At 34.5% G+C, this 25,504-nt stretch overlaps 1 long non-coding RNA gene across 1 annotated transcript in view; it reads left to right on the top strand.

The window, feature by feature from the left end:
• LOC122234847 overlaps window positions 1–13,683 on the top strand; it is a 49,029-nt gene extending 35,346 nt beyond the window's left edge. Inside the window, exon 3 of the long non-coding RNA XR_006212777.1 lies at window positions 13,658–13,683. This is a non-coding gene — a long non-coding RNA (uncharacterized LOC122234847). The remainder of the gene's footprint in view (window positions 1–13,657) is intronic.
• The last annotated feature ends 11,821 nt before the right edge of the window (window positions 13,684–25,504 follow it).

Genomic DNA, 25,504 nt, shown 5'->3' with positions numbered 1-25,504 from the left:
TTGAGGGCTACTCAGCTACTGTCTTCAAATTTGGCTGATTTAAGGTGCAATAGTCACTATGGAGAAATTCACACTTTTTATTCAGGCTCATCAGTGTGCTGAAGCTACTGTCTCAGATAGATATATTTTCAAATCAGGAAAAAATAAAATAAAATGCACCTAGAAATCAAATGTCGAGGTCATTAGCTACCACCATTTGGTCTTGCTGTAATGACATCCCCATCGCGTGCATGGCAATTTGCATACCATTACCCATTATGCTCTGTTCTGCAATTTGGCTTCTGGAGGTCACTGTACCTTGATTTACTTTGTTAAAAGAGAGCATTTTCTAAGCATCAAAGTCATGCTGTTTCAGGGCCCACTATATCTCTGCTGGCAGCTTCTGCGAAAACAAGGTGCAATAACAAATTGAACTGGAAATCCTGAAATTTTAACCATTAAAAAAGAAATCTTTAGAAATATCTCACAATATTCTATTTTAAGAAACCCAAAGGAAAAGAGAGCTAAATTGGAAACTGGTGTCTATGAAGTTTTGTCCTTTGGTGCATTTTTGCAGCTATGACATAGATTTCTCAGGCTCCCTTTATTTGTGTGGCATTTATTTGTTTTATTTTTAATTATAGGTGTGAAGTAGCTGCCTCGCTGATTCATTTACTTCGGCATTAGCTGCTCATGGTAGATACTCAATCCACTAGATATCTGTCACAATTTTGGATTGGATACCCATTATCGAGATTGATAGCAGTTATCAAACCTCAAAATACGTGTGTGTTCTCTTTTAAATATTAGCTGTCAGAGTGTGATAAGTTGTGTTGGGTTGTATGGAGCAGGGTTGAGCATATGACACAGTGAGGCTTAGTTTTAAAGAGGAACACACTTTACAGCTGAAATCCATGACAAAAGAGAACGGCAGGCCGGATGCCAACATGCCGAGAAGACAAACACCGGGGGTTCAGTAACCGTTCCAGATAAAGGAAAACAATTTGACCTTCCTACTTTTGTCTTATAAAACGATCTGTTTAACTTTTGGCTTTAAAACGAATAAAAGAGAGAAAGAGCGTAAAATGGTCCTTGTTATGCAAGTGGGGAATATGAGCTCTATTGTAAGTGCTCAGGGAGGTCGTTCTGCCAAAGAATTATGAAATTCTTGAAATATGCATTCCGTGTAATGCCAGATATCATGAAAATATGAAAAATATTTCCATTTTCAAGACTTTGTTGAAATTGGTATGGAGCACTTTGGGAACTCATTTTGAAAAAGGACCTTCACTGGATGGGTATCTTTTTTGTCACGTCGTCAACATGCTTCTGTGAAACACCACCTATCGGCTTAGAAACAGTCCATGTTGGCATATCCAAAGTCCAGTTTACTTATTTTGTCTTAGCGATTTTATTTTTTCCACTCCTGACTGGTTTTCAATATTTTGCTTACATATTTTTTTCTGCAGAAATTTGCACATTAATTCTATCTAATTGGCTACTCTACAACCTTTATTGTATCCTTGCAGAACAGACAGCTGTAATAGGGAAGCGCTGGCACAATGTTGCCTCTTTAATGGCTACTTTAAAAGTATATAATTGTCCCTTTGTCCACACAGTCTAACAAAGATGCTGTTCTTCTGACAAAGAGTAACTGCTAATTTTATTACTATCGTGTTTTATAGCTTCAAAATATGCTAGCGGAGAGTTCACTTGTAACCAAGCAAATGCGGTGTTTTAATTAAGCGGAAACTTGAAAAGGAAGGCTTCTGCAGAGAGGCTCAATTGCTTCCCACAACCTTTATGAAAAGGGCAGGGTGTTAAAACAAACCTCCCACTTTTATTTTCAAAGGAGAAAAAAAAACCAGAGCTAAAGATAATCTCTCCATTAGTATTATTAATAGTGTTCAGCTTTCTTGACATGCTTTAGAAGCAGACAGACTTGTCATGAGCATCACATTTGCAAGCACTGTCACGGCTCCTGAAGGCTCTGGTGAAAGCAGGGAAGTGTGTTAACTGTAACTGCGAACGGCCTTTGGGGAACAATAGGCTTACCTGAGACTGCGCCTGGCTTTTCAAAATACGAGTTGCTATATTATACTCCATACTCACGTTAGTAAGCATACAATACTTGACCCAGCATCATTTGGTGAAGTACCATTTCCGATTCTAATCTCCTCTCTCATCCCCTTCGGATCATCTGGTTTGAGCCTTAGCGCATTGGCTCACAGAGCTGCGATTCCAGCATGCGTGTCCAATGTTTCTTGCACCCGGGCTTAGTTACTCAGATTCATGGGTGTCTGTTTTCCCTTTTCTCCAAAATGTCTGACTTGTTGGTTCTGTTCAGTCTTCTAGCATTTAGGTGACATAAATAATTATCTAATAAAACTCATGGTATTTAGCTAATAGCTGTAGGTGATCCCAAGGTTTGCAGAACAACTGTGTCATGAAACTCTTCAAGCATATCAGAAGCACTCAACAAGAACAATGTAAAATTTTTACAGAAATGGCCGTAACTAGGATATAATTTCTGTTTCACTGTTCTGTTTTATAATTAATCTGCTCTATGTTGCTGGTGTCATTGCATAAAATACCTTGTAATGGCAGTTTCTCTATGCAGGCTGGCCAAGGGAATGGGCTAAATTTACATGACTGGATTTTGTTCCAACAGAGCAGTGGCTGCAGCATAATCAGTTCGAATAAGTAATCAGCTCGGATATTGTTTTGAGATTTGTTTTTTCCTTAGGTCAAGTAAGTCCCTAACTGACATACTTTTATAGAATTAGGCAAGGACTAACTGAGTTTGGCATCTAATCTGTTTTAGCCAGTAGTTCATTTTATCTATTGTCTACATCCATTGGGAGCCCAAGCTGCCCATCATATAAACAATGTGTGCTCTATTTCTTTGTAGAAATGGTATAAACTTTTGTTACAAAGGTGAAATACGAAAGTAAAATATTTCGTATAATCACATGAAATATAGAACAGAAAAACTGTTATGGAGAAAAGAAGTGTCTAAAAGCAAGACAGGTACACGCATATACCCACACAAATATCAGGCATAGTGAAACAAACAACGAAAAGATCCATTAAATGTTAGAGGGATGGGTAGCATTATTTTAACTCTCTTTTTGTGATTTGCAGAGGTATACTTAATATACACTATAATGTTCATGAGGAACGTGTTTTTCCCTGTGAGATTTTCAAACCTGTAGCACAGAAGATCACTTTAGAATGGGATTTTTACTGGGTATCTTTCTATTTAGATTCCTAGGTAAGAATATCACAGCATCATATACAAGCCAACTGACATGTGGATTCTAATTTTGAATATAACATTGAGGCATTGCAGTCTTGAAACAGAAGACATTATAGGATGCAAAAAAATAAGGAATATTAATCCACTATTATAGCAGTTAAAATGTGATACACATTAAAAAAAATAGAAGGTAACCGAGGAAAGGAATATGGATTATCTTTCTGGATAAATTTGAGAGGGTCAAGTAAATTTTCAAAATATTTTACACTTATTTTAATCCAGAGGGAAAATGTTTTCAAGTTATTAGAACTTGACTTTATAAAATCACGTAAGTACTCCCGCCTCTACATACACAAATGTGTGTGTGTACATGTTTAGTGTTTGGGAACACATGTACATTTACACGTACACTCACATACATATCACTGTAATGGCTTTTCTTCTTTTGTGAATTTAATTTGGAAATACTTAAAAATAAGAAATGGTAATGAACTTGTTCCTACATATGATAAAAGAGAATATAAAATCAATATAACATTATCAGGACATTAGAAACTAATGTGGCTTCTAGGCCATAAAGGAATCCACAGGCGTAATATGGTTTCATCTGTTGTTATTTTTCTCCCACTGAGCAGTCCTCTCTAACTCTCAGCTCTGATGCCCAGGGAAAGTAAAACACAGCAGCTGAATTTCACCCACTCACCCTCCACCTGACTTGTGGATAAAGATAACAGTTCTGGTCCCTGTTGCCTTCGCTTCTTTCCCTGAGATGACTTAATTCATCACAAACAGAGTAAGCAATAAAAACTAAGGCTGAAGCTTGTGCTTTAGTATGAACATAAACTGTGCCTTATATATATTCAAATTCCTGTCTAGTTGGAGGAAATATTCATGACTAATATTAAACTAAGCCTAGAATTAGGCAAAATGCAACAGACATATATTGAAGTGAGCATTTTATTATGTGCCGTGTCAGTCAGATTAAAGAAAAGAGTGCGTGACACCAACAGGATATTGCACGTATATCAAGCAATCTATTTATATGTGACAGGGAGGGTTTGATTTCTGGAGAGAGTGACAACCCAATGAAATAAGAGCTTGCCTTCAAAATTACTATAGTATAAATGTACATCTTTTAAGATGGAATTTTAAATTACAATTAACAAAATGTAGATAAATATGCTTAGGAATGAATAGTGACATACAGAAAAAAGGGGATGGAGAAATCTGTACAAATGCAAAGGCTTTTCAAGCCATTAGTGCTCGTGTCCAGCACAGAATACTGGAGGAGACTTTCTATGTTCCTTAACAATCTAAGAGCCAGACATTTCAAACAAGTTAACATTATGCTGCTACTCAAACAGAGAAGGGTGCAGGTATAGGAGGTAGTTAATCATCAACTGGGAAAAACTAGAAAGTAAAATACAAGCACTACTCTTTTATTAGCAATAGATGATCAGGAAATGATTATATTCATAAAACTCAGGTCTACTTTATTCTTTACATTGACATTTTTTCAAATGAAATTATATATTTTGCTCCACAAATAGCCTGCTTCTATTTCTTTAATTCTTTCCCTACTTATTAAGGGATAAGGACTGAAAGAAGGCAGACTATTGTGCTAAAAGTGTGTAATTACTGTTTGTCTTTCATAAAGGTGGCCTTTGGAAGAGAGAGAGAGAGAGAGAGAGAGAGAGACACTAAAGTTGAAACCACTAACTTCATTACCAGCAAAGATAAAGTGCAGTGAAACAGAAATTCTTTGAGTTCACAATCATTACACTCGGATGCTCTTACCAGGTTCTGGGATAAGAGGAAAGAACAATCAATGGTCAATTGACTTTATTTCCTTTTTTTAAATTATAATTTGTATGACTTTTACATGTTTCTAGGATTAGCTGAGCAAACCACACAGAGACCACCTGACATGCAGTCCATAAAGTACGTTAAATGAGAAAAACAGTTTGGATGTGATGCTCGTCAAGCTGGGTTCTCATAGCAGCAGCTGGAATCTCCTGTCTTTCATTTCCAGAGATTTAGGCAATATCCAAGCGATGCATGTGGGGGAGCTACAGGACAGAGGCAATCAGAGCTGGCTTTGTACATCAATAATGGCAAACCGTATTTTCTCATAACCTTTCCTTCTTTGTTCAAAAGGGGACTTCCATTTTAAACTGTAATCTGTGACTTTTGAAACGGACATTAAGGCACCTTGCCGACAAGTACTTCTGGCTGATTTTCTTTCTGTCCCTCTTGCTGGTTTAAAAGAAAATCATCATGGCTGTCTTATGTGCAGGTGAAAGGTACCAGACCTTCAGGAGACAATTAAGCTCCCCTCCACCTTAAGATTCTTTGACGGGATTAAGTTTTTAGAAAATGCTAATCAGTGTGGTACACTAATATTACAGTTCAGTGAATATTGTCTGTATGTCCTCAGATCGAGCCATTTCCACAATACTCAGACTAAGATCTTGGATTGGGTATTTTCTACTTCCAATTTCCTTTTCCATTTTGCTTAACTATCTGCAACTTCTGAATGCATTGCCAATGCCATCTTAATCATGAATGGACATTCAACAATTTAACAACAAGTGATGACTTAGAAACTCTAAAACTCTAAGACAAAAAGTATGGTAAAGATGATTTGTTATATGCAACTGGTCATTGTCGCATCGTCTTGACCATCCCAAGGTAGAAAACTTAATGATGTTTGCTTGAGAATGATCCTCTGTCTCTCTCTCTCTCTTTCTACTCCTCTTAAGAGTAAGACTTTTTTAGCCACATCATTGGCAGATAGGTAACACACTGGCTAAATCTTGGAAAAAAGTGTGAGAGGTAACACATTTGGCTCCTATATGGTCCATCACCCACAATAAAAAACATATCTTGCTTGAATACCTCATATTAGACAACCTCAAATCATCCTAAATCTTTTGGGAGAATTTTGAGAATTTTCATCTTGAAAACACTTGTGAAGAGTGGGGGGAGGGGTGGGAGAGGAAATAAACAACAGTATTTTGTAAGGTGTATTTATAAATTGGGTTCCAATATTTTCTTTTTGGTAGGTTTACAATTTGCAAGGCCATATGCCATGGGCAGAGTGTAACCACATCTGGCATATGTACCCTCTAAATAAAAAGCAGGAGGTGGTTAGTCATCTGGTGAAACAATTTTGGTATACTGAACCTCCAATTAATTGAACAACAAACCTCTGAGTAAGACACAGAAGAGTGGTTTCTTTTTTTTTCCCCCCAGAACATTAGAAGACACAAGATATTTGGAGATGACAGATCATTCTGATTGCCTCATAAAACTAAATACATATCCAAAGATAATGATTGTGAAAAAGCATTGGAGTAGTCGGGGTTCCAAATACCTCGATTTATTTGGAGACCATGAAATCAAATTCTAAATACGTATATTGTTTTGTTTATGATGATATTGCTACTAGCTTCCTCATATGTAGTATTATGGCAGCAGCATTAAAGCTTTTCCTGAACCCCAGTCCTTTGTCTTCTCAATATGTTGAAGTCTGTCTTCTGAAGAACCTATTAGTGTTCCCAGTTCTCCAGATATAAGAAGCCTTTATTCAGATAATACCCTATATCTGATACAAAATGAATGCACTGGGCATGGTGAGAAGTGGTAAATGTTTGAACATCTTAGAAGCAACACCAAAAATTCTTATTTAACCTAAACGCATTCTGTTGCTTAAATAATGTGAGTAAAAAGAGTCATTGGAAAATAATGGTATATAATAAGTAATATGAAGAAAGAAATGACTTTTTATTGACAGGGCAATTTAGGCCTAGTCTAGTGACCTAAACTAGCAAGAAATATAGAAAATTCAGCTAGCTTTTCCTGACCTTCCCTAATGATGTTTTATTTGGGATTAGTTTACTTCATTAATTGTATAGAAGTTCCTTCATCTGCTAGTAACTATGCAGTGTTTGCAATTATTTGGGAAGACTGCAGACAATAAATGACTAGACTAAAAACCTAAAGAGAATGCTGGAGAAGTGTGTTTGTATTCACCTTTGAAAAAACAAAGCCTAGCTCAATTCTTGTTCCATGGGAAATGCTTCACAGATTGTTTAATAACTGAATGAGTAAATGAATAACTACACAAATGGGGAAACACAGAAATTTGAACGTGCAGTTGCAAAAAGGTAAAATAAAAAGCCAAATTTGAACTTGGAATCATGATAAAAATATTGAATGATATTAAAAATTATTTATATTTAAAAAGGGATTTTTTTTAGGTTTCAACATTTTTTATCCAAGAGTATGCTAGGCAGAATGTTATCAGGACTGTTCCCAAAGAGTTTCAGTCGGGGTGTCTGGATGGCTCATTCGGTTAAGCGTCCGACTTTGGCTCGGGTCATGATCTTGTGGTCTGTGACTTCAAGCCTCTCGTGGGGCTCTGTGCTGATAGTTCAGAGCCTGGAGCCTGCTTCAGATTCTGTGTCTCCCTCTCTCTCTGCCCCTCTCTCGTTCACCCTCTATTTCTCTCTCTCTCAAAAATAAACAAACATTAAAAAAAAGAGTTTCAATCAAGTTTTGCCCATTGCTGTTCTCCTGCAGGCACCCTGTGCTTGAGCGTAGTAATGCTGTATAGCCGCCTAGCAGCCCTACTTTTGAAACTACCGTTCCCTCTGTGCCTTGCTCCTTTTCCCAAACTATATTATTCCTTCTTACTTTGTGACACTCAATCTATCCATTGTCCTTTTGGCATTTTTCTTACGTCCTCAAGTCCGTGACCACTGGTTCACAATACTTAGACAACCTCCAAAATCCCGTAAGACTCAGAACATATGTTTCTGTTGTCATATTTCAGGAAAATATTGTAGTCGTACATGGCATTCTGTATCTTTTGAATTAGTCCATGTCTTATTCATTTGTTGTTTCAAATTTTTTAAATGTGTATTTATTTATTTTGAGACAGAGCATGAGCAGGAGAGGGGCAGAGAGAGAGAGAGAGAGAGAGAGAGAGAGAGAATCCCAAGCAGCCCACCTGAGCCTAGATCCTATGACCCCGAGAACACGACCTGAGCCAATATCAAGAGTTTGGTGTTTAACAGACTGAGCCACCCGAGAGCTCCTATTCATTTCTTTAACAAAATAGTTAGCACTGTTTCTGATAGATGGACAATCAGTACATTTGGTGACTTAATCTACACAGAGGTGGGGCCCCTGGGTGGCTCAGTAGGTTCAGCTTCTGACTTCAGCTCAGGTCATGAACTCACAGTTCTTGAGTTTAAGCCCTGCCCCACCGCTGTCTGTTCTGACAGCTCAGAACCTGGAGCCTGCTTCTGATTGTGTCTCCCTCTCTCTCTGTTCCTCTCTGGCTCACACTCTGTCTCATTCTCTTTCTCTCTCAAAAGTAAATAAAGATTAAACAAAAATTTTTTAATAAAAAAATAAATCTAGACAGGGATGTACAGATACAAAAATTTTACAGGGATGTAACAGACACAAAATAGTCCTGACAAAATAAGTTAAATTATCTGGGATGGAAGAGAATACATATTATGCTAGAAAGCGAGTGTTAAAAATACATAAGGACAGGTAATAACACGTGTGATAAGGACAGACACATAATAACAAAAGTATACAAGTTACTCATAAGGATTCGACTTTTGGGTGTTTAGTAAATGCATGCAAACAAGAATTACTTTTTCAGTTTAAATTTTTGAGCTAGTCTCCCAAATGAGTTGTATGTTAACCTACCAAGGTCACCCCTGCTCTTGAAAACACTTGGAAGTTAAATAAGCCTTTTGTTTTGTTGTGTTGTGTTTTGTTACATTTACAGAAAATGTAACCCTTGCCATTTATAGCTTTTGAAATTAATTGTAGTTTTCTCTGTGGTCCAGCATATGATTGGTTTGTAAATGTTTATGAATACTTAGATATGAGGTTTGGCAGATAAAAAGTTTGACATATATGTGTGGTATATCATTCTTATCAGTATATCAACAACATTCATCTCTGTTTTTAATTATATTTTGTCCATTAAGATTACTAGAATGTAATGATGTCATTCTCCCATAAAATTTTTACTTGTGCTATTTTTTCCTAGTATCTCCCTATTTTATAATAGTAATGTGGTGGTATTTAGCACATGTAAGTTCAATGCTGTCATAGTCTGCATAAATTATATGCATTAAATGTTCACCAATAGAGGGGTGCCTGGGTGGCTCAGTCGGTTAAGCGTCTGACTTCGGCTCAGGTCATGATCTCACGGTTTGTGGGTCAAGCCCCGCTTCAGGCTCTTTGCTTCGGACTCTGTGTCTCCCTCTTTCTCTGCCCCTCCCCTGCTCTCTCTCTCTCTCTCTCTCTCTCTCTCTCTCAAAAATAAACATTACAAAAATTTAAAAAAAATAAATGTTCACCAATAGAAAATAACCTTCTTGCTCCATTAATTCTTTTTTCCCCATTAAATATTTTGACCTGAAATTTTACTATCCCTTACACCCTGCTTTAATTTTGTTTACATTTGTTTGACATATCTCTTAACCATTTTCATTTTTAAGTCTTTTTTATTTTATTTTAGGTACTTAATATATATTTAGATTTTGGCTGATTTCACTTCTTACTATACACAATGGATTGAATTGTATCACTTTATCTTCTATATTTTTGTTCTGTTTCCACTTTAAGTGTCTCCTTGATATTTTTTGTTTGTTTTCTGGATTTTATTTACTTTTTTACTTTCTGTATTAAAGGTAAAGATATGATTAGTGGGGCTCAGCGTACTGGCAATCACTTTTCTATGTACTCACAACAGATTTAAATTCCCAGGCATCTAAAACACAATGACAAAACCAAACCAAAAGCAACGGTCTGATAACACCACAATGTAATATGGACTTTTGTGGACCCATTGTAATCAAGAAAGGTTTTATATCTTTTTGGAGTCTGTGAATTAAGCTGTTCAAGTGCACAATTGCCACATGGGTGGTTTCACTCTCTTCTTTCTGCATTATTCTCCATTCTCTTACCTTGTTTCATCCAAACAGCATACAAATTCCAGCCAGAAAACCTATCTGACTGTGGCTAGAAGAGTAGGGCTCTGGTTTATATCATTCAACTGTTGTTCCTGCCACTGCTCTTTGCCTTCATGAGGTGTTGCTGATGAATACTATGATGGTACTGTCTGCTAAGATCACTGCTATTTGTCTATGAGGCAGCAAAGATCTGCTTGTCTGTAGTGTAGGAAACACTTTTTGAAGGATGCCCAATTTGCAGTGATACCATGATCTCAGCACAATTGTTGTCCCAGGGTACCATTTGCATGGAAAAGGATGAACCCTTTCATACTGCAAAATTTTTCCAGCAAAAGCACTTGATTGTATGTTTGAGTACGGTTTCCAATACTTTTTCCTTACTTTTTTTTTTGTTTAATTTCTTGGTATGTCGAGTTGAGTTTCTGTTCTTTCTATAAGGTCCTTTCTTACATGTTTCTGTATGTTCTATTTTTAAATAGACTTTATCTTTTATAGCAGTTTTAAGATCACAGCAATATTGAATGGAAAATAAGAGATTTCTCATATATCCCCTGCCCCCATACATGCATAGCCTCCCTCATTATTAACTTCCCCCACCAGAGAAGTACATTTGTTACAATTGACAAACATATATTGATGCATCATGATAATCCAAAGTCCACAGTTTACACTTAGAGTTAATTCTTGGGATAGGTACATTCTATGGGTTTTGACAAATATACTATGATATGTTTACATCATTATAGTTTCAATACAGAACAGTTTCACTCACTAAAAATTGTCTGTGCTCTGTGTATTCATCTCCCCTTTGCCCTGAGTACCTAAAAAGACCGTTGATCTTTTGATATATATATATATATATATATATATATATATATATATATATATATATATATATATATCTTTTGACCATTGATCTATATGATATAGTTGGAATCATGCAATAGGTAGCCTTTTCAAGTTTGCTTCATTCATTTAGCAATATATATTTAAGTTTCTTCCATGTCTCTTCATGACTTTATAGCACTAAATATTTCATTGTCTGGATGTACGACAGTTTATTTATACATCCACCTAATGTAGGGCATCTTGGCTGATTCCAAGTTTTGGCAATTATGAATACAACTGCTATAAACATCTGTGTGTAGGTTTTTGTGTGGACATAAGTTTCCTACTCCTTTGGGTAAATACCAAGGAATATGAATGCTGGATTGTAGGATAAAAGTATATTTAATTTTATAAGAAACTGGCAAACTATCTTCCAAAATGGCCATACTATTTTGCATTCCTATCAGCAATGAATGAGAGTTCTTGTTGTTACACTTCTTCACCAGCATTTGGTATTGCCAGTGTTCTGGGTTTTTGCCATTCTAATAGATGTGTAGTGCTATCCCATTGTTGTTTTAATTTGTACACCCCTGATGACATATGACATGGAATATCTTTTCATATGCATATTTGTTATCTATATATCCTCTTTTGTGAGGTGTTTGTTAAGGTTTGGGCTCATTTTCTATTTGGGTTGTTTATTTTCTTATGTTGAGTTTTAGGAGTTCTTTGTATATTCTTCGATAGATATAGGTCTATTCAGATTGCCTATTTCTTATCTGGTGAGTTTTGGCAGATTGTGCCTTTCAAGGAATTGGTCTATTTCATCTAAGTTATAAAATTTATCAGCATAGAGTTGTTCATAGTGTTCCTTTATTTCCTATTAATGTCCATGGGATCTGTAGTGATGTCCCCTCTGTCATTACTGATATTAATAATATGTATATTTGCTCTTTTTTTCTTAGCCTACCTAGAAAGAGGCTTATAAGTTTTATTTATCTTTTCAAAGAACCAGCTTTTTGTTTAGTTGATTTTCTCTGTTGATTTCCTATCTTCAATTTCATTGATTTCTGCTGTAATTTTTGTTATTTCTTTTCTTCCTACTTTGGATTTAATTTGCCACCCTTTTCTAGCTTCCTATGGTGGAATATTAGATTACTGATTTTAAATCTTTCTCTTTTTTTGGATATGTGCATTCAATGCTATCAATTTTCCTCTAAGCACTGCTTTTGTATGTCCCACAAATTTTGATAAGTTGTGCTTCCATTTTCATGTAATGAAAAATATTTTTTAATTTTTCTTGAGATTTGTATTTATCCATGTAGTATTTAGAAGTTTGTTTTTTAATCTCCAAGTATTTGCAAATTTTCCAGATAGCTCTCTGTTATTTATTTATAGGAACAGACATTGTATGATTTATGTTCTTCTAATATTGTTAAAGTTTGTTAAGAATGTAATCTATCTTAGTGAATATTTCATGTTAGCTTAGGAAGAATATGTATTCTGTTGTTGGATAAACTAGTCTATAGATATCCATTAGATCAAGTTGATTGATGGTATTGTTGAGTTCAACTATATCCTTACTGATTTTCTGTCTGCTGGTCTGTACATTTCTGATAGAGGGATGTTGAAGTCTCCAACTATAATAGCAGATTCATCTATTTCTTCTTACAGTTCTATCAGTTTTGCCTCACATCTTTTGATGCCCTGTTGTTAGGCACATACACGTTAAGGATCATATGTCTTCTTGGAGAACTGACCTCTTTGTCATCATGTAATGCCACTCTTCATCCCTGATTTTTTTTTTTACCCCGAAGTCTGCTTTTTCCAAAATTAATATAGATACTACTAATTTCTTTTGATTACTATCAGCATGGTATATCTTTCTTCATACATTTACTTTTAAACTATATGTATCTTTATAATTAAAGTGGGTTTCTGGTAGGCAACAGAGTTGGTTCTTGTTGTGTGATCCACTCTGACAATCCCTGTATTTTAATTTGTGCTTTTAAACCATTGATATTCAAAGTAATTTATTTATATTTGCATTAATATTTTCCATATTCTTCTTCTCTATTTGTTGCCCCAGCTCTTTGTTTGTCTCTTTGTTTTCCACATATTTTCTGCTTTTTGTGGTTTCAATTAAGCATTTTCTCTCCTTCTTTAGCATGTTGTTATACTTCCTTTTTTTACTTTTTTTTAGCAGTTGCCTAGAGGTTGCGATACTCACTTTCAACAAATCCAAGTTTACTTCAAGTAAACTACCTACCACTCACTTCACTTCACACTTCAAGTATACCTACCACTCACAGGTAATATGAATACTTTATAATAACAAAATAATTCTAATTATTCCCCTTTGCCTCACGTATCATTACTGCTATTAATTCCAATTTTACATGAACATAAATAAAAATATATATGCACAAATATATAACATACATAAGCATACATAGCTAATAAGTTTTGCAATTATTATTTTGAATAAGCTATTATTTGTTAGATTAATAAGGAACAAGAAAATAAAAACTTTTATTTTAGCTTCACATATTCCTTCTCTTGTGTTCTTATTTTCTTTATGTAGATCTGCGTTTCTGATACTACAGCAGCCTGGAATGTACCTTCAATTTCAAGGACCTCATCTGTCTTGTTCACTATTATGTATCCAGCGCCTAGAACATTCTCTAAATCCAGAAGGCACTTAATAAACATTTATTGATCAAATGAATAGAAAATAAATGAATATTCTATAGAATATTGCTTTTACCTTTATTGCAAATGTCACACTTACATCACCATCACAGAACCTAAGAACAATATGGCTGCATATGTGTTCCAAGGTATTGATGCTGTTAGCATCAAGTAACATTTAATGAAATTGAAGAGAAAAATTACTAAATGTTTTCTTACCCTGAAAATAGGTGGCAGCTTTGCATTCTAAAATATATGATTGCTCACAGACTGACCACAGTTAGGCAATCATACAAAGAGTTTTAAGACATTATTAAACGTATGTTATAGTTCCCTTTAAAATGCCAATCTCCAACGTCCACAGGGATTTTAATCTCCCCACAAACACATTAAAAGAACAAAAATATCCAAGTTTCTCTAAAGCTAAAAATCCCATGAAAACCCAAAACTTGAAAAATGGAAGAAAGCAAGCTGCAGCATTTTCTGTTATTTACATCTTAAGATTCTTAAGCATCCCTTCATTGGTCTAAAGCTATAAATGAAAGTGAACTTTATGTTACAAGCATAGAACTTCAGAATAAACTGGGGTAATTTTTGAACTAAGGAAATACAGTTATAGAGTCCCTTTCAAAAAGTATACTATTTTTTGTGCCTCAATTCTGATTATTACTGTAAATCTTTAATTCAATTGGTGAGAGTGCATATAAGTGAGAAAACCTTTGGTATTACATTTCTATCAGGCTCGTCATCTGTAAAAAGAAAAGTTTTGTTTCCACCCTCACACTGAGGGTAACTGAGATGTCATATTCTTAGTAGTTTGAGTTTCTTAGAGAAGAATATCTATATAAACATAAGATATTGGGGTGCCTGGCCAGTGGCTCAGTAGGTTAAGTATCCAACTTCAGCTCAGGGCATGATCTCCCAGTTTGTGGGTTCCAGCCCCATGTCGGTCTCTGCTCTGACAGCTCACAGCCTGGAGCCTGCTTTGGATTCTGTGTCTCCCTCTCTCTCTGCCCCTCCCTGGCTCGTGCTCTGTCTCTCTCTCAAAAATAAATAAACATTAAAAAATATTAAACAAATGCATAAGATAGTATTTTAGGGAAATTTTAGAACATTGAAAAAAATGATAAAAAAAGTAATAAGAACAATAAAGGCTCTCAGAATTACAAAAAAACACCTTCCTTCCCGGGAGCCTGTTTACATGTATCAAAGGTCAATAGGAAGAAAAATCAGTGGTATTTAATTACAGAATTTGTGCATAGACGGTTCTGATGGAAATAAGAATGTTTAGTATTGCACACTGAAACTAAAGGTTACTAGCCCAAATATTTGTACATGCTTAATGGCCCAGTTTTGGATGTTAAAATGCCATAGCTTTCCATGTTTGCCCAGGTTTTGGCATGCGAGTCTGAGAAAACCATTTGTCTGTGAAAAACTCTCATTTGAACAAAGATGGACTTAAAAAAAATCCATACTAGAAAATGCTGCAACCTGCTGAAATTAATTTGAGTAATTTGGAGAGATGTTTATTCATCACAGCAGTTCCAGAGATGTATATTATTATCAATTGGCCTGTTCCTATGGTGAACGGGAGTAAAGAGAAAGAGCTTTCTGACAGTAAAGTGCTTCACCGCAGGGACTAGACTAACTCTTTATGAGCGATGGGTCTTATGTACAAGTAACCTCTTCTATGGTGCTAAGTGGTTTCCTAGAGACTAGATGAAGTTAGTTTATCAAACTGCAGCTATAATAACAAAAAATATATAGAATTTCCATTTGCTTCAAATGCTTTCTACAGCATATTTTGTTTGTATAATCACAAATTCCATATTTAAAACACATACAAATGTTTGCACACAGAGAAGAAAAAGTACTACTTCCAGAGACCAGTGAATAAAAGAGTTTGCTGGAATCAATATATTTTTTGTCCCATTGCTTATGTATTACCTGAATTACCTGATTTTAAGACAGACATTTTTGCTTTTTTTTTTTTTTTAAAGGTCAATGATGGTGTGGTTCAATCTGTACCTCAAACTGTTTTGAAGCTACTTAGGGAAAAAATAGTTTTCTAGTACATGAAAGAGTTTAGTATTCTTCATTGAGAATTGAAATATCAGGACATAGCCACAGACGTAAATTCAATTGATTAGAGTTCATTGTTTATAAGTAAGAAAATACAATGTTTGCACAATTTATTTTGCTTTTCTTAAATTCATTTTGAGGTTTCTGAAATTTGTTTATATTACATTATTTAAAAATTTTTTTAATTTAGTGAACTTTATTTACCAAAACCTTCCCCCTTCTTTGTCAAGTTTTGATATTTATGAATCCATACTTTCCAGTGTTTCATAAGCTTCAAAAACTGGAGTTTATGTAAATAGCCTATAGTTCTTTCAACTGGCCTTAACCTTTTAATTCTTAATGTGCTTATTACTCTCTCTGATATATATACATATGCACATACATGTATGTCAATATATATGCGTAAACATAAATGCGAATGGACATATATTTGCAGAAAGAGAAAGCGATGGATAATGATAAGTAGATAACACCCAGTCATATTGTATTTTTGTATGATGTTCTTGAGAATAAAAGTTCTAGTGGTTATTTTCCTCCATTGCTTTTAGAGTGGCCAAATGCCTATATCACAAAAATATATAATCTGTATTCTTGACACACAGGTTACATTTCACTAAATCACCCACTACTAAAGCAACCTTGTTATTGTGACCAGACACACCTTTTTTCGTGTCTTGCATCTCATTGTCATTTCATTTCTTCAGTTGAGCTCACTGGCTGCTAGAGTGGAACAAGTTTTTTGAAATTTAATGGAAAGAACTAAAGCCATTGCAATGAAAACAGGCAAAAACTGCCACTCTTGGGAGTTTGATTTCTGATATGGACATAGATACAGACAGACATAGACAGATAGATATAGATATAGATATAGATATAGATATAGATATAGTTAGTTATAGGTGAGATAGGTATAGATCAACAGAAAAATGTTGAATACCTACTATGCACTGGCCTCCACTGGACACTATGATAAACTATACTTTGAAAGATTGAATCAGAAAGATGGGAAAAGTTCTGTTGTTTGCTAGTACTATTTATTTATCCCATTCTTTCTTTCTCCATTGTCACCTCCCAAAATGAGTGACTCAATGTGACTTCTCCCTAAGCTTCTCATTTCTTCTTTACATCTATCCTTGATGAGGTTAGAGGAAGACAGAATGGGGAGAAAATAACTATGTACTTGGATTTTTAAAGTGTGCAATAAATAGCATTTCCATAGTCCAGGGTTAAAAATGGTCATAAGTAAAAGTTGGGAAAAATCAACAGGGGGTTTCAATGAAATTTAATTACAATACCAAAAAGAAAGTGAGGACAAGATGAGCTCAGATTAATTAAAATAATGAAAAGCTGCCTACAGATAATCAAGCGTTGACTGTAAAATCCAATTTTGGTAAAATAAAGACCCTGACAAAATAATCCTACCATTTTATTTAGGTTTGAACAAAATATTTATTTGTATGTTTTCTTATATTAGTGTCATATTTCTTCAGCGTAAAAAGCTCCCAGAATTTTAAACTTGTCATCATTTTGGATTAATTAATTAATTTTTATTTCTTCAATATATTTACTTTTGAGAGAGAGAGAGAGAGAGAGAGAGAGAGAGAGAGAGAGAGAATGAGAGCAGGCAAGGGGTAGAAAGAGGGAGACACAGAATCTGAAGCAGGCTTCAAGCTTTGAGCTGTCAGCACAGAGCCTGACTCAGGGCTCTAACTCATGAACCATGAGATCATGACCTGAGCTGAAGTCAGAACTTTAACCGACTGAGCCACCCAGGTGTCCCATCTTGGATTAATTTAAGTGAAACTCTATGTGAGCATGAATATCTAGGAAAGGGCATATGCAAATTCTGGTAATAATAGTACAGTGATCAAACAGGTATGTGTGACGTTGCTATTAATACCACTTTTGAAATTATTTCCCTAGGGCATTAAATAATCAAATCAAATTTTTAGAACAGTGATATGACAGCAGTGTATAAAGCAAATCTACAGAGCTAAAAATCATTTTGTTAGCATCTCAGAAATTCATACCTTTATCTGCTCCTTGTTAGTGCCAGTGTAATAATTTATAAAAGGTCATAAATTGTCCTCAGGCAATGAAATGAAATGAAAGGGAGATGATAAATATGGTAAACATTAAATACCAAAATTTGACATTGTAAATGAACCGTGCTGCCTTAGACCTGGAGGTTCCTGCCGCGATCATCTTTAGAAATCCCTCTAGCATGTTCTCAAGCATCACCTGTTCCTATAAGGACAAAGTTTTAGCCTGTTAATAGGGCATCCCCATCCAAAGGCCAGGCCTCCCTTCTATACAGTTTGGGTTCCTTAAATTATCTGCAGCTTCCAGAGGATAACTCATATGCCAAGGCCACAAAGACAAGCTGGTCTGGACTCTAAGTCAGGGTCTAATTTCACAATTTGTGTCCTAAATACTTGCTGTACAGAATTAGTGATTTATGAAATCTTATAATTAGAAAATTCATGCCATGGTTTTAAGAACCTAGAAAATGAAAATATCATTCTAAGTTTCTTAGTTTTTCACTATATAAATTCTTAAATACTATATTCTAGATATCTACCACCATCTTCACTCAGAAGCTGGTTAGATTCTGTCAAAGCTTAACTAGTTATTTTTAGTGTTATTCAATTCTGACCAATTTGATTTGATGATTAGAAGTCCAACTATATTTTCCTAAAAGTAACAATTACCTGTTCCAGCAGGTGTCAGGCATTATGGATCATGCCCTTAAGTCCACACTGCCTAATATGGATTAAACTACACTAGATTCCTTTGATTAGTGTTTTCATACATGTCTTTTATTCCTGTCTTTTTTTTTTCCCATTGTTTTGTGCCCTTATATTTAAAGGCACTTATATTTATATTTGTTTCTCTTGGTTTTTTTTAATTGTTTTTAAGGTTTATTTTTGAGAGAAAGAGAGAGAGAGAGCAGGGGAAGGGCAGCGAGAGAGGGAGACACAGAATCCAAAGCAGGCTCCAGGCTCTGCTCTGTCAGCATAGAGGCTGACGTGGGGCTTAAACTCACAAACTGCGAGATCATGACCTGAGCCAAAATCAGACACTTAACCAACTGAGCCACCCAGGCGCTCCTAAAATACATCCCTTGTAAGGAGCATTTATTTTTATCCATTCTGTTGATGTCTTAATTGGAACATTTAATCCATTTATATTTAATATAAATATTTATTTATTTCTATAACTGCATTATTTATTTTCCAATTACCTCACATTTTTCCAAATACTTAAACTAGCTTATTTTCCACTTATATCTACTTGTAAATTACCCTTTCTTTTACCATTCTTACATTTCTCTAGAGATTACCAAATGCATCCTTACCATATTATAGGCTACTAGTTTATAAGTAATGCTATTATTTGGACCATTTTAACTGTGTGTGTGTTTTAAATTTTCTGCCTTTTATATTATCATGCCATTTATTTTAATTCTACATTTTGTTTCCCAAAGACATTATTACCATTATTATTATATAATATATTCAACAATCATTTAAATCAATCCATGTTTTACCCTCTCAAATGGTCTTCATGCCTTTCAACATTTGTATGCTTCTAAGATAATTTTTCTTATGCCTGAAGCACCCCCTTCATTATTTTTTCTGATGCAGTTTGCCTCTAAGGTTTGAAATTATGGAATTCTTTTTAATTTCCTCATCACTTTTGAGAGAAACTCTTGCTGATCATATAATTCTAGGCTGTTGGTAATTTTCTTTTGGCAGCTTAAAAGCAATATTATACTGTATACTATTTTACATTACTATTCTTAAGACACAAACTACTTGTCTTATTGATGCTGTTTTATTTTTTTAATGTTTCCTTTTATTTTTGAGAGAGAGAGAGCAGGGGAGGGGAAGAGAGAAAGGAGACAGCAGGCTCCAGCTGTCAGCACAAAGTCCAACACAGGGATCAAACCCACAAACCCTGAGATCATGACCTGAGCCAAAGTCAGTCACTTAACTGACTAAGCCACCCTGGCATCCCAATGCTGCTTCAAAAGCAATGCAGTTTTATCCCTCTGTTTTTTAAATGTATTCTTTGGTTTTGTTTTTAGAATCACACGGATTTTTGAACATATGGCTTCATATTTGTCATTATTTTGCAAATTATCAACTAGTGTCTGTTCAAATATAGTTTCTACTTTAGTTTCTCTCTCCTTCTCTTCTAAGACTTTAATTACACATATTATTTTTCAGGCTTTTTCATATATTGTCTTTTTTTTGTGCTCTTAGACCATTGTCCTGGGTACTTTCACTCCACCTATCTTTCAGTTCACTAATTTTCTCTTTGGCTGTGTCCAATCTTCTGCCAAATCTTTCATAATTTTCTATTATTTTTAATTTAAAAATCATAAATTTTTTTATAAATTTTAATTTTTAGTAATATATTTCACCTATTTTTTAACATATTTATTATAGCTATTTGAAATTCTATGACTGCTTTCTATTGTTCTCTTTGCTGTTTATTTGTTTGTGGGGTGTGTGTGTGTGTGTGTGTGTGCATGTGGGTGTGTTGTGCCTATTTCTTAGTATATCTAGTAATTTTGGGTTGAATATTATGCTTTCTGTATGATAAATAATAGAGATTTTTGATGATGTGATCTTCCTCTAGAGAGGATTTATTCTTTCCTCTGATGGGCTGATAGAGTTAGGTATAAATTACTTTAATTCAGTGACTAATCATCTGATTAAAAGTTGGATTAGACTTTTTATAAGGTTTCACTCATCTCTGGTTTATTCTGGCTTTTAGAACACAAGTCTCCAGGGATCTCAAATGAAAAGTTGTACTGCTTACTGAGGACCTTCCCTTTCAATAGCTCCTGAACTAATTTTTCTTTTTTCTCTTTTCTTGGGATTGAACAAAAGTCCATCCTTGTCTTCAGATTTTTACTTAGATTTTTAACTTATTTTTATGTGCAGCTTTAAGAATTTGTCTAATGCCAAGAAGCAAAATTGTTGAATACAAAGTTCACTTCTTTGAACTTCACTCTTTAGTCAACTCTTGGTTCCATATGTCTTGGCTGCTTTGATAGCTCCTACTCTATTTTCTACAACTCCAGCCCTATATAGTTGCCAAATTTTCTGCTTTTGTTAAAACCTTCTATGGCTCTTATTTGTAGGCTTTTGTTTCACTTCTTAGGATTCAGCATAATGCCAATAATTAGCAATTATGCCAGGAGAAAATTGGCTTCTGGTCTATGGGTTCTCTTCTTTCTACATTTTTATTTTCCAAGATCTTAGCCTCTCAAGTTCTCATTGACTTGGCAGCTCACCAGTATCTTTAAACATAATTAAAAAGTAATGTACCTGGATTTTCCAAGTATTTTTAAATGTAGCATTAGTCTGTTACAAGACAAATACATCATAGTCTCAAATCAAGTCTTCAGAAAAAAATAGTTTATGAAAGAGAAATATTAATTTCTATTGTAGTGTTAGAAATTTATTAAACTAACAACAAACTGAAAAATGACCTCCTGCTTAGGTGAACAACTTATCTTGTTTTAATTATCTCTTTTCCAATTTCCAATTTAGAAGGTTTTAACATTGAATACATAAAACTATTCTGCTTTCTCTAACCATAGTCCATCTCCAGTCCATGCAACTAATGCTTAAATATTTTATTATATAAAAAAATCATGGGGTGCCTGGGTGGCTCAGTCGGTTAAGTGTCTGACTTTGGCTCAGGTCATGATCTCTTGGTTCATGAGTTCGAGCCCCGTGTTGGGCTCTGTGCTGACAGCTCAAGCCTGGAGCCTGTTTCGGATTCTGTGTCTCCCTCCCATTCTCATGCTCTGTTCTGTCTCTCTCAAAAAACAAAAACATTAAAAAAAATCATGGAAAATTGTTATCTCTTCTGTAAATAAAGTGTTCTAATCTAAAGTTAATGTACTTATGCTAAGAATAAAGTCACTATACACTTGGGCTTACATTTTAAAGTCCTTCCTCTCTTATACTTCCTCTGAAGTCTTTTCATCGGCTGGTATCATAAATAAGATATTTTAGAACCGGTCCTTAATTACTTCACAGGCCTTCTATTTTTTGGCATTGGCATTATGCAAAGAAAACATATTTGCTTTTTTAAATTTGGGTCTTTTTAGGCCTTATTTGACAAAGTGGAATACAAAGATACCCTAAAGTGGATACAATCGCATGCATGACTACCTGTAACATGGAGAAGACAGAACTACACATTAAAGTTAGGCTACAATGCTCATTCTGCTGACTTCAGAATGATTAAATATAAATAACACTCTCAAACATACAAAACCTAGTCCACTAATATTTTTTTTCCAAGAAAGTATCTACTTAAGTAGGCTTTAAATAGTTTTTATTAGCATTCAGATTATTAGTTTAAAAATCTCCAATCTTCAGGTATGTTCTTATAGTCAATGATTACCTATACAAGCCCAATTTTTACAGATTATGGTCATAATAAACTTCTGATAAAATGTTCATTAAAGAATTTCAATATATATGTACATATAAATACATGTGTATATTTAATGCTAAGTTCTATCTATAGTAAACATCGCCCTTAGATTATGAATATTCTATGAAAATTCATTGTTCTAATTATTTTCTTTCCATACGTGGAAAGCAAAGTAATTTCAATAAAATTAGAAGAGACATATCCTATAAGGAACAAGGAACATATTTCTATGTCAAGAGTATCCACAGAATTGGTCTCGATACGTTTATGTTTAAGTCATTTACTTTATAGATATGCTTATTTCTTATTGAATATACAAATAGTCCTCTGCCATAATAATAAACATCTCAAAGAATTATGATGTTTATATATTCATAAACAGAAACAAAAAGAAAGCAGTTCAAATATTTGATCGTGATATATGATGATATATTGTGACAAAAGCAATGTATGGGGCTTAAAATTTTCCAAGGACACTACATTCAGAAAACACTATGTGATATAATAAAGGATAAACACACTCTTTATGTGCCACAAGACATAGGTAATTTGTAAGTTCAATTTTTGAATAGTGTTTAAAAATGAGCGAAAACTAATTCTATTTTCAGATGGAACATTCTTATATGACCTCCATGTTGTTTTTGTGCACATGTTGATTGCCATTGAGAAGTAAGTGAGAAATAACATTGGAGTAGATTGAACACATTGTGAAGACACATTATTTTCCACTGAACATATGTTTAACTTGTGTGAATTCCAATTTCTTTATTCAGAAGTTGGATTAACTGTGTAAAGCCTTGTCTCAAATACCGCCCTAACTGTCTGCATTTTATTAATATGTGATTAAGTAAATGTTGACTGAGCTAGGGCTCAGACTGGGAGATTCTTAGTGAAATAATAAGGACACCAAATGTGGTTTATGTAACAGAACTAAACTAAACACATTTAGTTTTCCAGAGGTTAACGTACAGGATTTTGAAGAAGAAAGTCACATAATAGTATAAGGCCTACTTCCTGGTTTTGTTATAGATTGAAATTGCCCAAGATAGATTCAGTATTCAAAGAATTTCCTGCAACATGAACATGACTGGAAAAATAATTTTCGACATTAAATTTGGTGAACTGCTGAACTTTGTTAATATTTTTTGCAGTGTTCAATTTAATTTTAATAAATTGCATAGCTCTGGCAGTGGAGTGAAGTCTAAAGATTGAAAGCCTGAATAGGTCAAAGGAAAAGTTGGCTTGCCAATGCAAGCCTGTTAAAACACTAACTAGAAAATTAGGCAGGAAAAACAGTTTAAAAAAATATTGTGAGTATCTTTGATCATCAGCTGGTTGAAAAGAAGTAATATGACAAACAGGAAATTACAAAGAATAACTATTTTGACTGTAGTGGAAATAGCGACTTAGGTAGCCACATTTCAAACTAAATGCGGAATATTTTCCTGGAATTTAAAGAAAAAGTATCCAGATGTCTAAACATTCTACTCAATGCAGCTTTTATTTGGAGTTTGGCAAGCCTTCAGAAAACTAGTAGTCAAGTTTAGTTGGAATGCTTTTTCCAGCCTATTTACATAATTTCATACGTATTTTATGCTTCTGCATTACATTTTTTTTTTAGCAGTGGCCATATTTAATTTTAGGCTTTCTGCAAATGTTATATTTGCTTGCATGAATTATTTTATTGCTCCCCATCAAAATGCTTTGTGGATAAACTTAATATTTAAACCTGTGAAAACTACTGCAAACATCAGTGAAGACAACCTTACATAATATCATTAAGCCCTCTACCAAGTGTCTCCATGTCATGATCCCACACTGCTCTCAAATAGAAAAAAAAAAATCCCCCTCCAAGGAAGGGATGGAAATACTCTTACAGATTTTACACAAATTTGTTTGTTTTTAGTATTTAAAAATAACATATAAACAAAAATTGCTTTATGGATAATTACAGCATATTGGACATTTTGGTTCAGTATAATTACATGATAAAAACTTCCCTTATAAAGTTTTTATTATGAGAATATAAAAATACAAAAGAACTAGCAGGTGTTCTAAATGATTGTAAAAATAGCAACAAAAGTAGCAATTGAATTTATTTATTTGAATTATCTGATTAAAATTGAATTACTGTTACGCTTTGTGTCAGATACTACAATCATGCCAATTTTTAATACGAAAAAGCCATATGGAGTTTTAGTGCTGTGCCTACGGTCACAAAGCTAGTAAAATTTAGAACCAGTATTCAAATCCATTTAGTCTGATTATAGAGACTACACTGAACCACTCTACTAACAAATAAAAAATGGGGAAGAGAGAATAAAACAACAAAACAAAAAGGATCAGCAAACAATTAAGCCAAATCAGTTGAAAATGTGGCAACATTTGAGACAGCCATATTCATATGTTTATGGATACATGCAAGGTAACACTAGAAAAAGACAGAAAAGAAACAAAATAAAGAGTTCTTGATCTCAGGGAATTGAGTCTAGGTGAAAAAGTATACCAATCAGCGTTCTTAGTTGTAAGCAACAGAAACTGATGGCTTTTTAATCAGAAAAGAAAAATGTTGGAAGTATGCCATGCAGCTCACAGATGCCTGGGGAATACTGGAGTACTGAGTGAAAATGGTCACGAACCAAACAGCCTGTGCAGATATGATCACCCACCAAACTATTCCAATGAAGTTTCCCTGTTATCACCACTAGACTCACGAAGCTGCACACGCCATCATTTAAGAGGGCACTGGATGCTAGAGGCATGCTCTGGCATTGCTAAAACTGGGTGTTGCCAGTGTCCTTTCCAGAGAAGAATCATTATGGTCTATGGTCAAGCAGTCAGTCTCTACGAAGGACCAGTCATAAGGCCAATGATGTTTCTAAAAGAAGAGAACTTGTCTACAGAGAATCTGTAGTTTTGCTCTAATATTTTAAGGGTATGTGCTTTCACTTACCTATACAGTCCTGCCATGGGTTTCAAAAGGCATCCCTATAAACAGGAAGAAGAAATCAGGAAGAACCTTTACTACTTTTCTCAGAATTATCCTTCACTATGTAATGAAACATCATTTTAACATTCTGTTTTCCACATGACTACAGGAGGCAATATTTCTAAGCTATCTGTGACTACCTGACGGCCATCCTCTTTCTGATGCTTTCCAGTAACGTTTTCCTCATGTCCGTTTGAGCCCTCA

The sequence above is a fragment of the Panthera tigris genome, chromosome F2 (assembly GCF_018350195.1).
Source record: "Panthera tigris isolate Pti1 chromosome F2, P.tigris_Pti1_mat1.1, whole genome shotgun sequence".
Lineage (NCBI taxonomy): Eukaryota > Metazoa > Chordata > Mammalia > Carnivora > Felidae > Panthera > Panthera tigris.
This window is presented reverse-complemented; position numbering and strand designations above follow the sequence as displayed.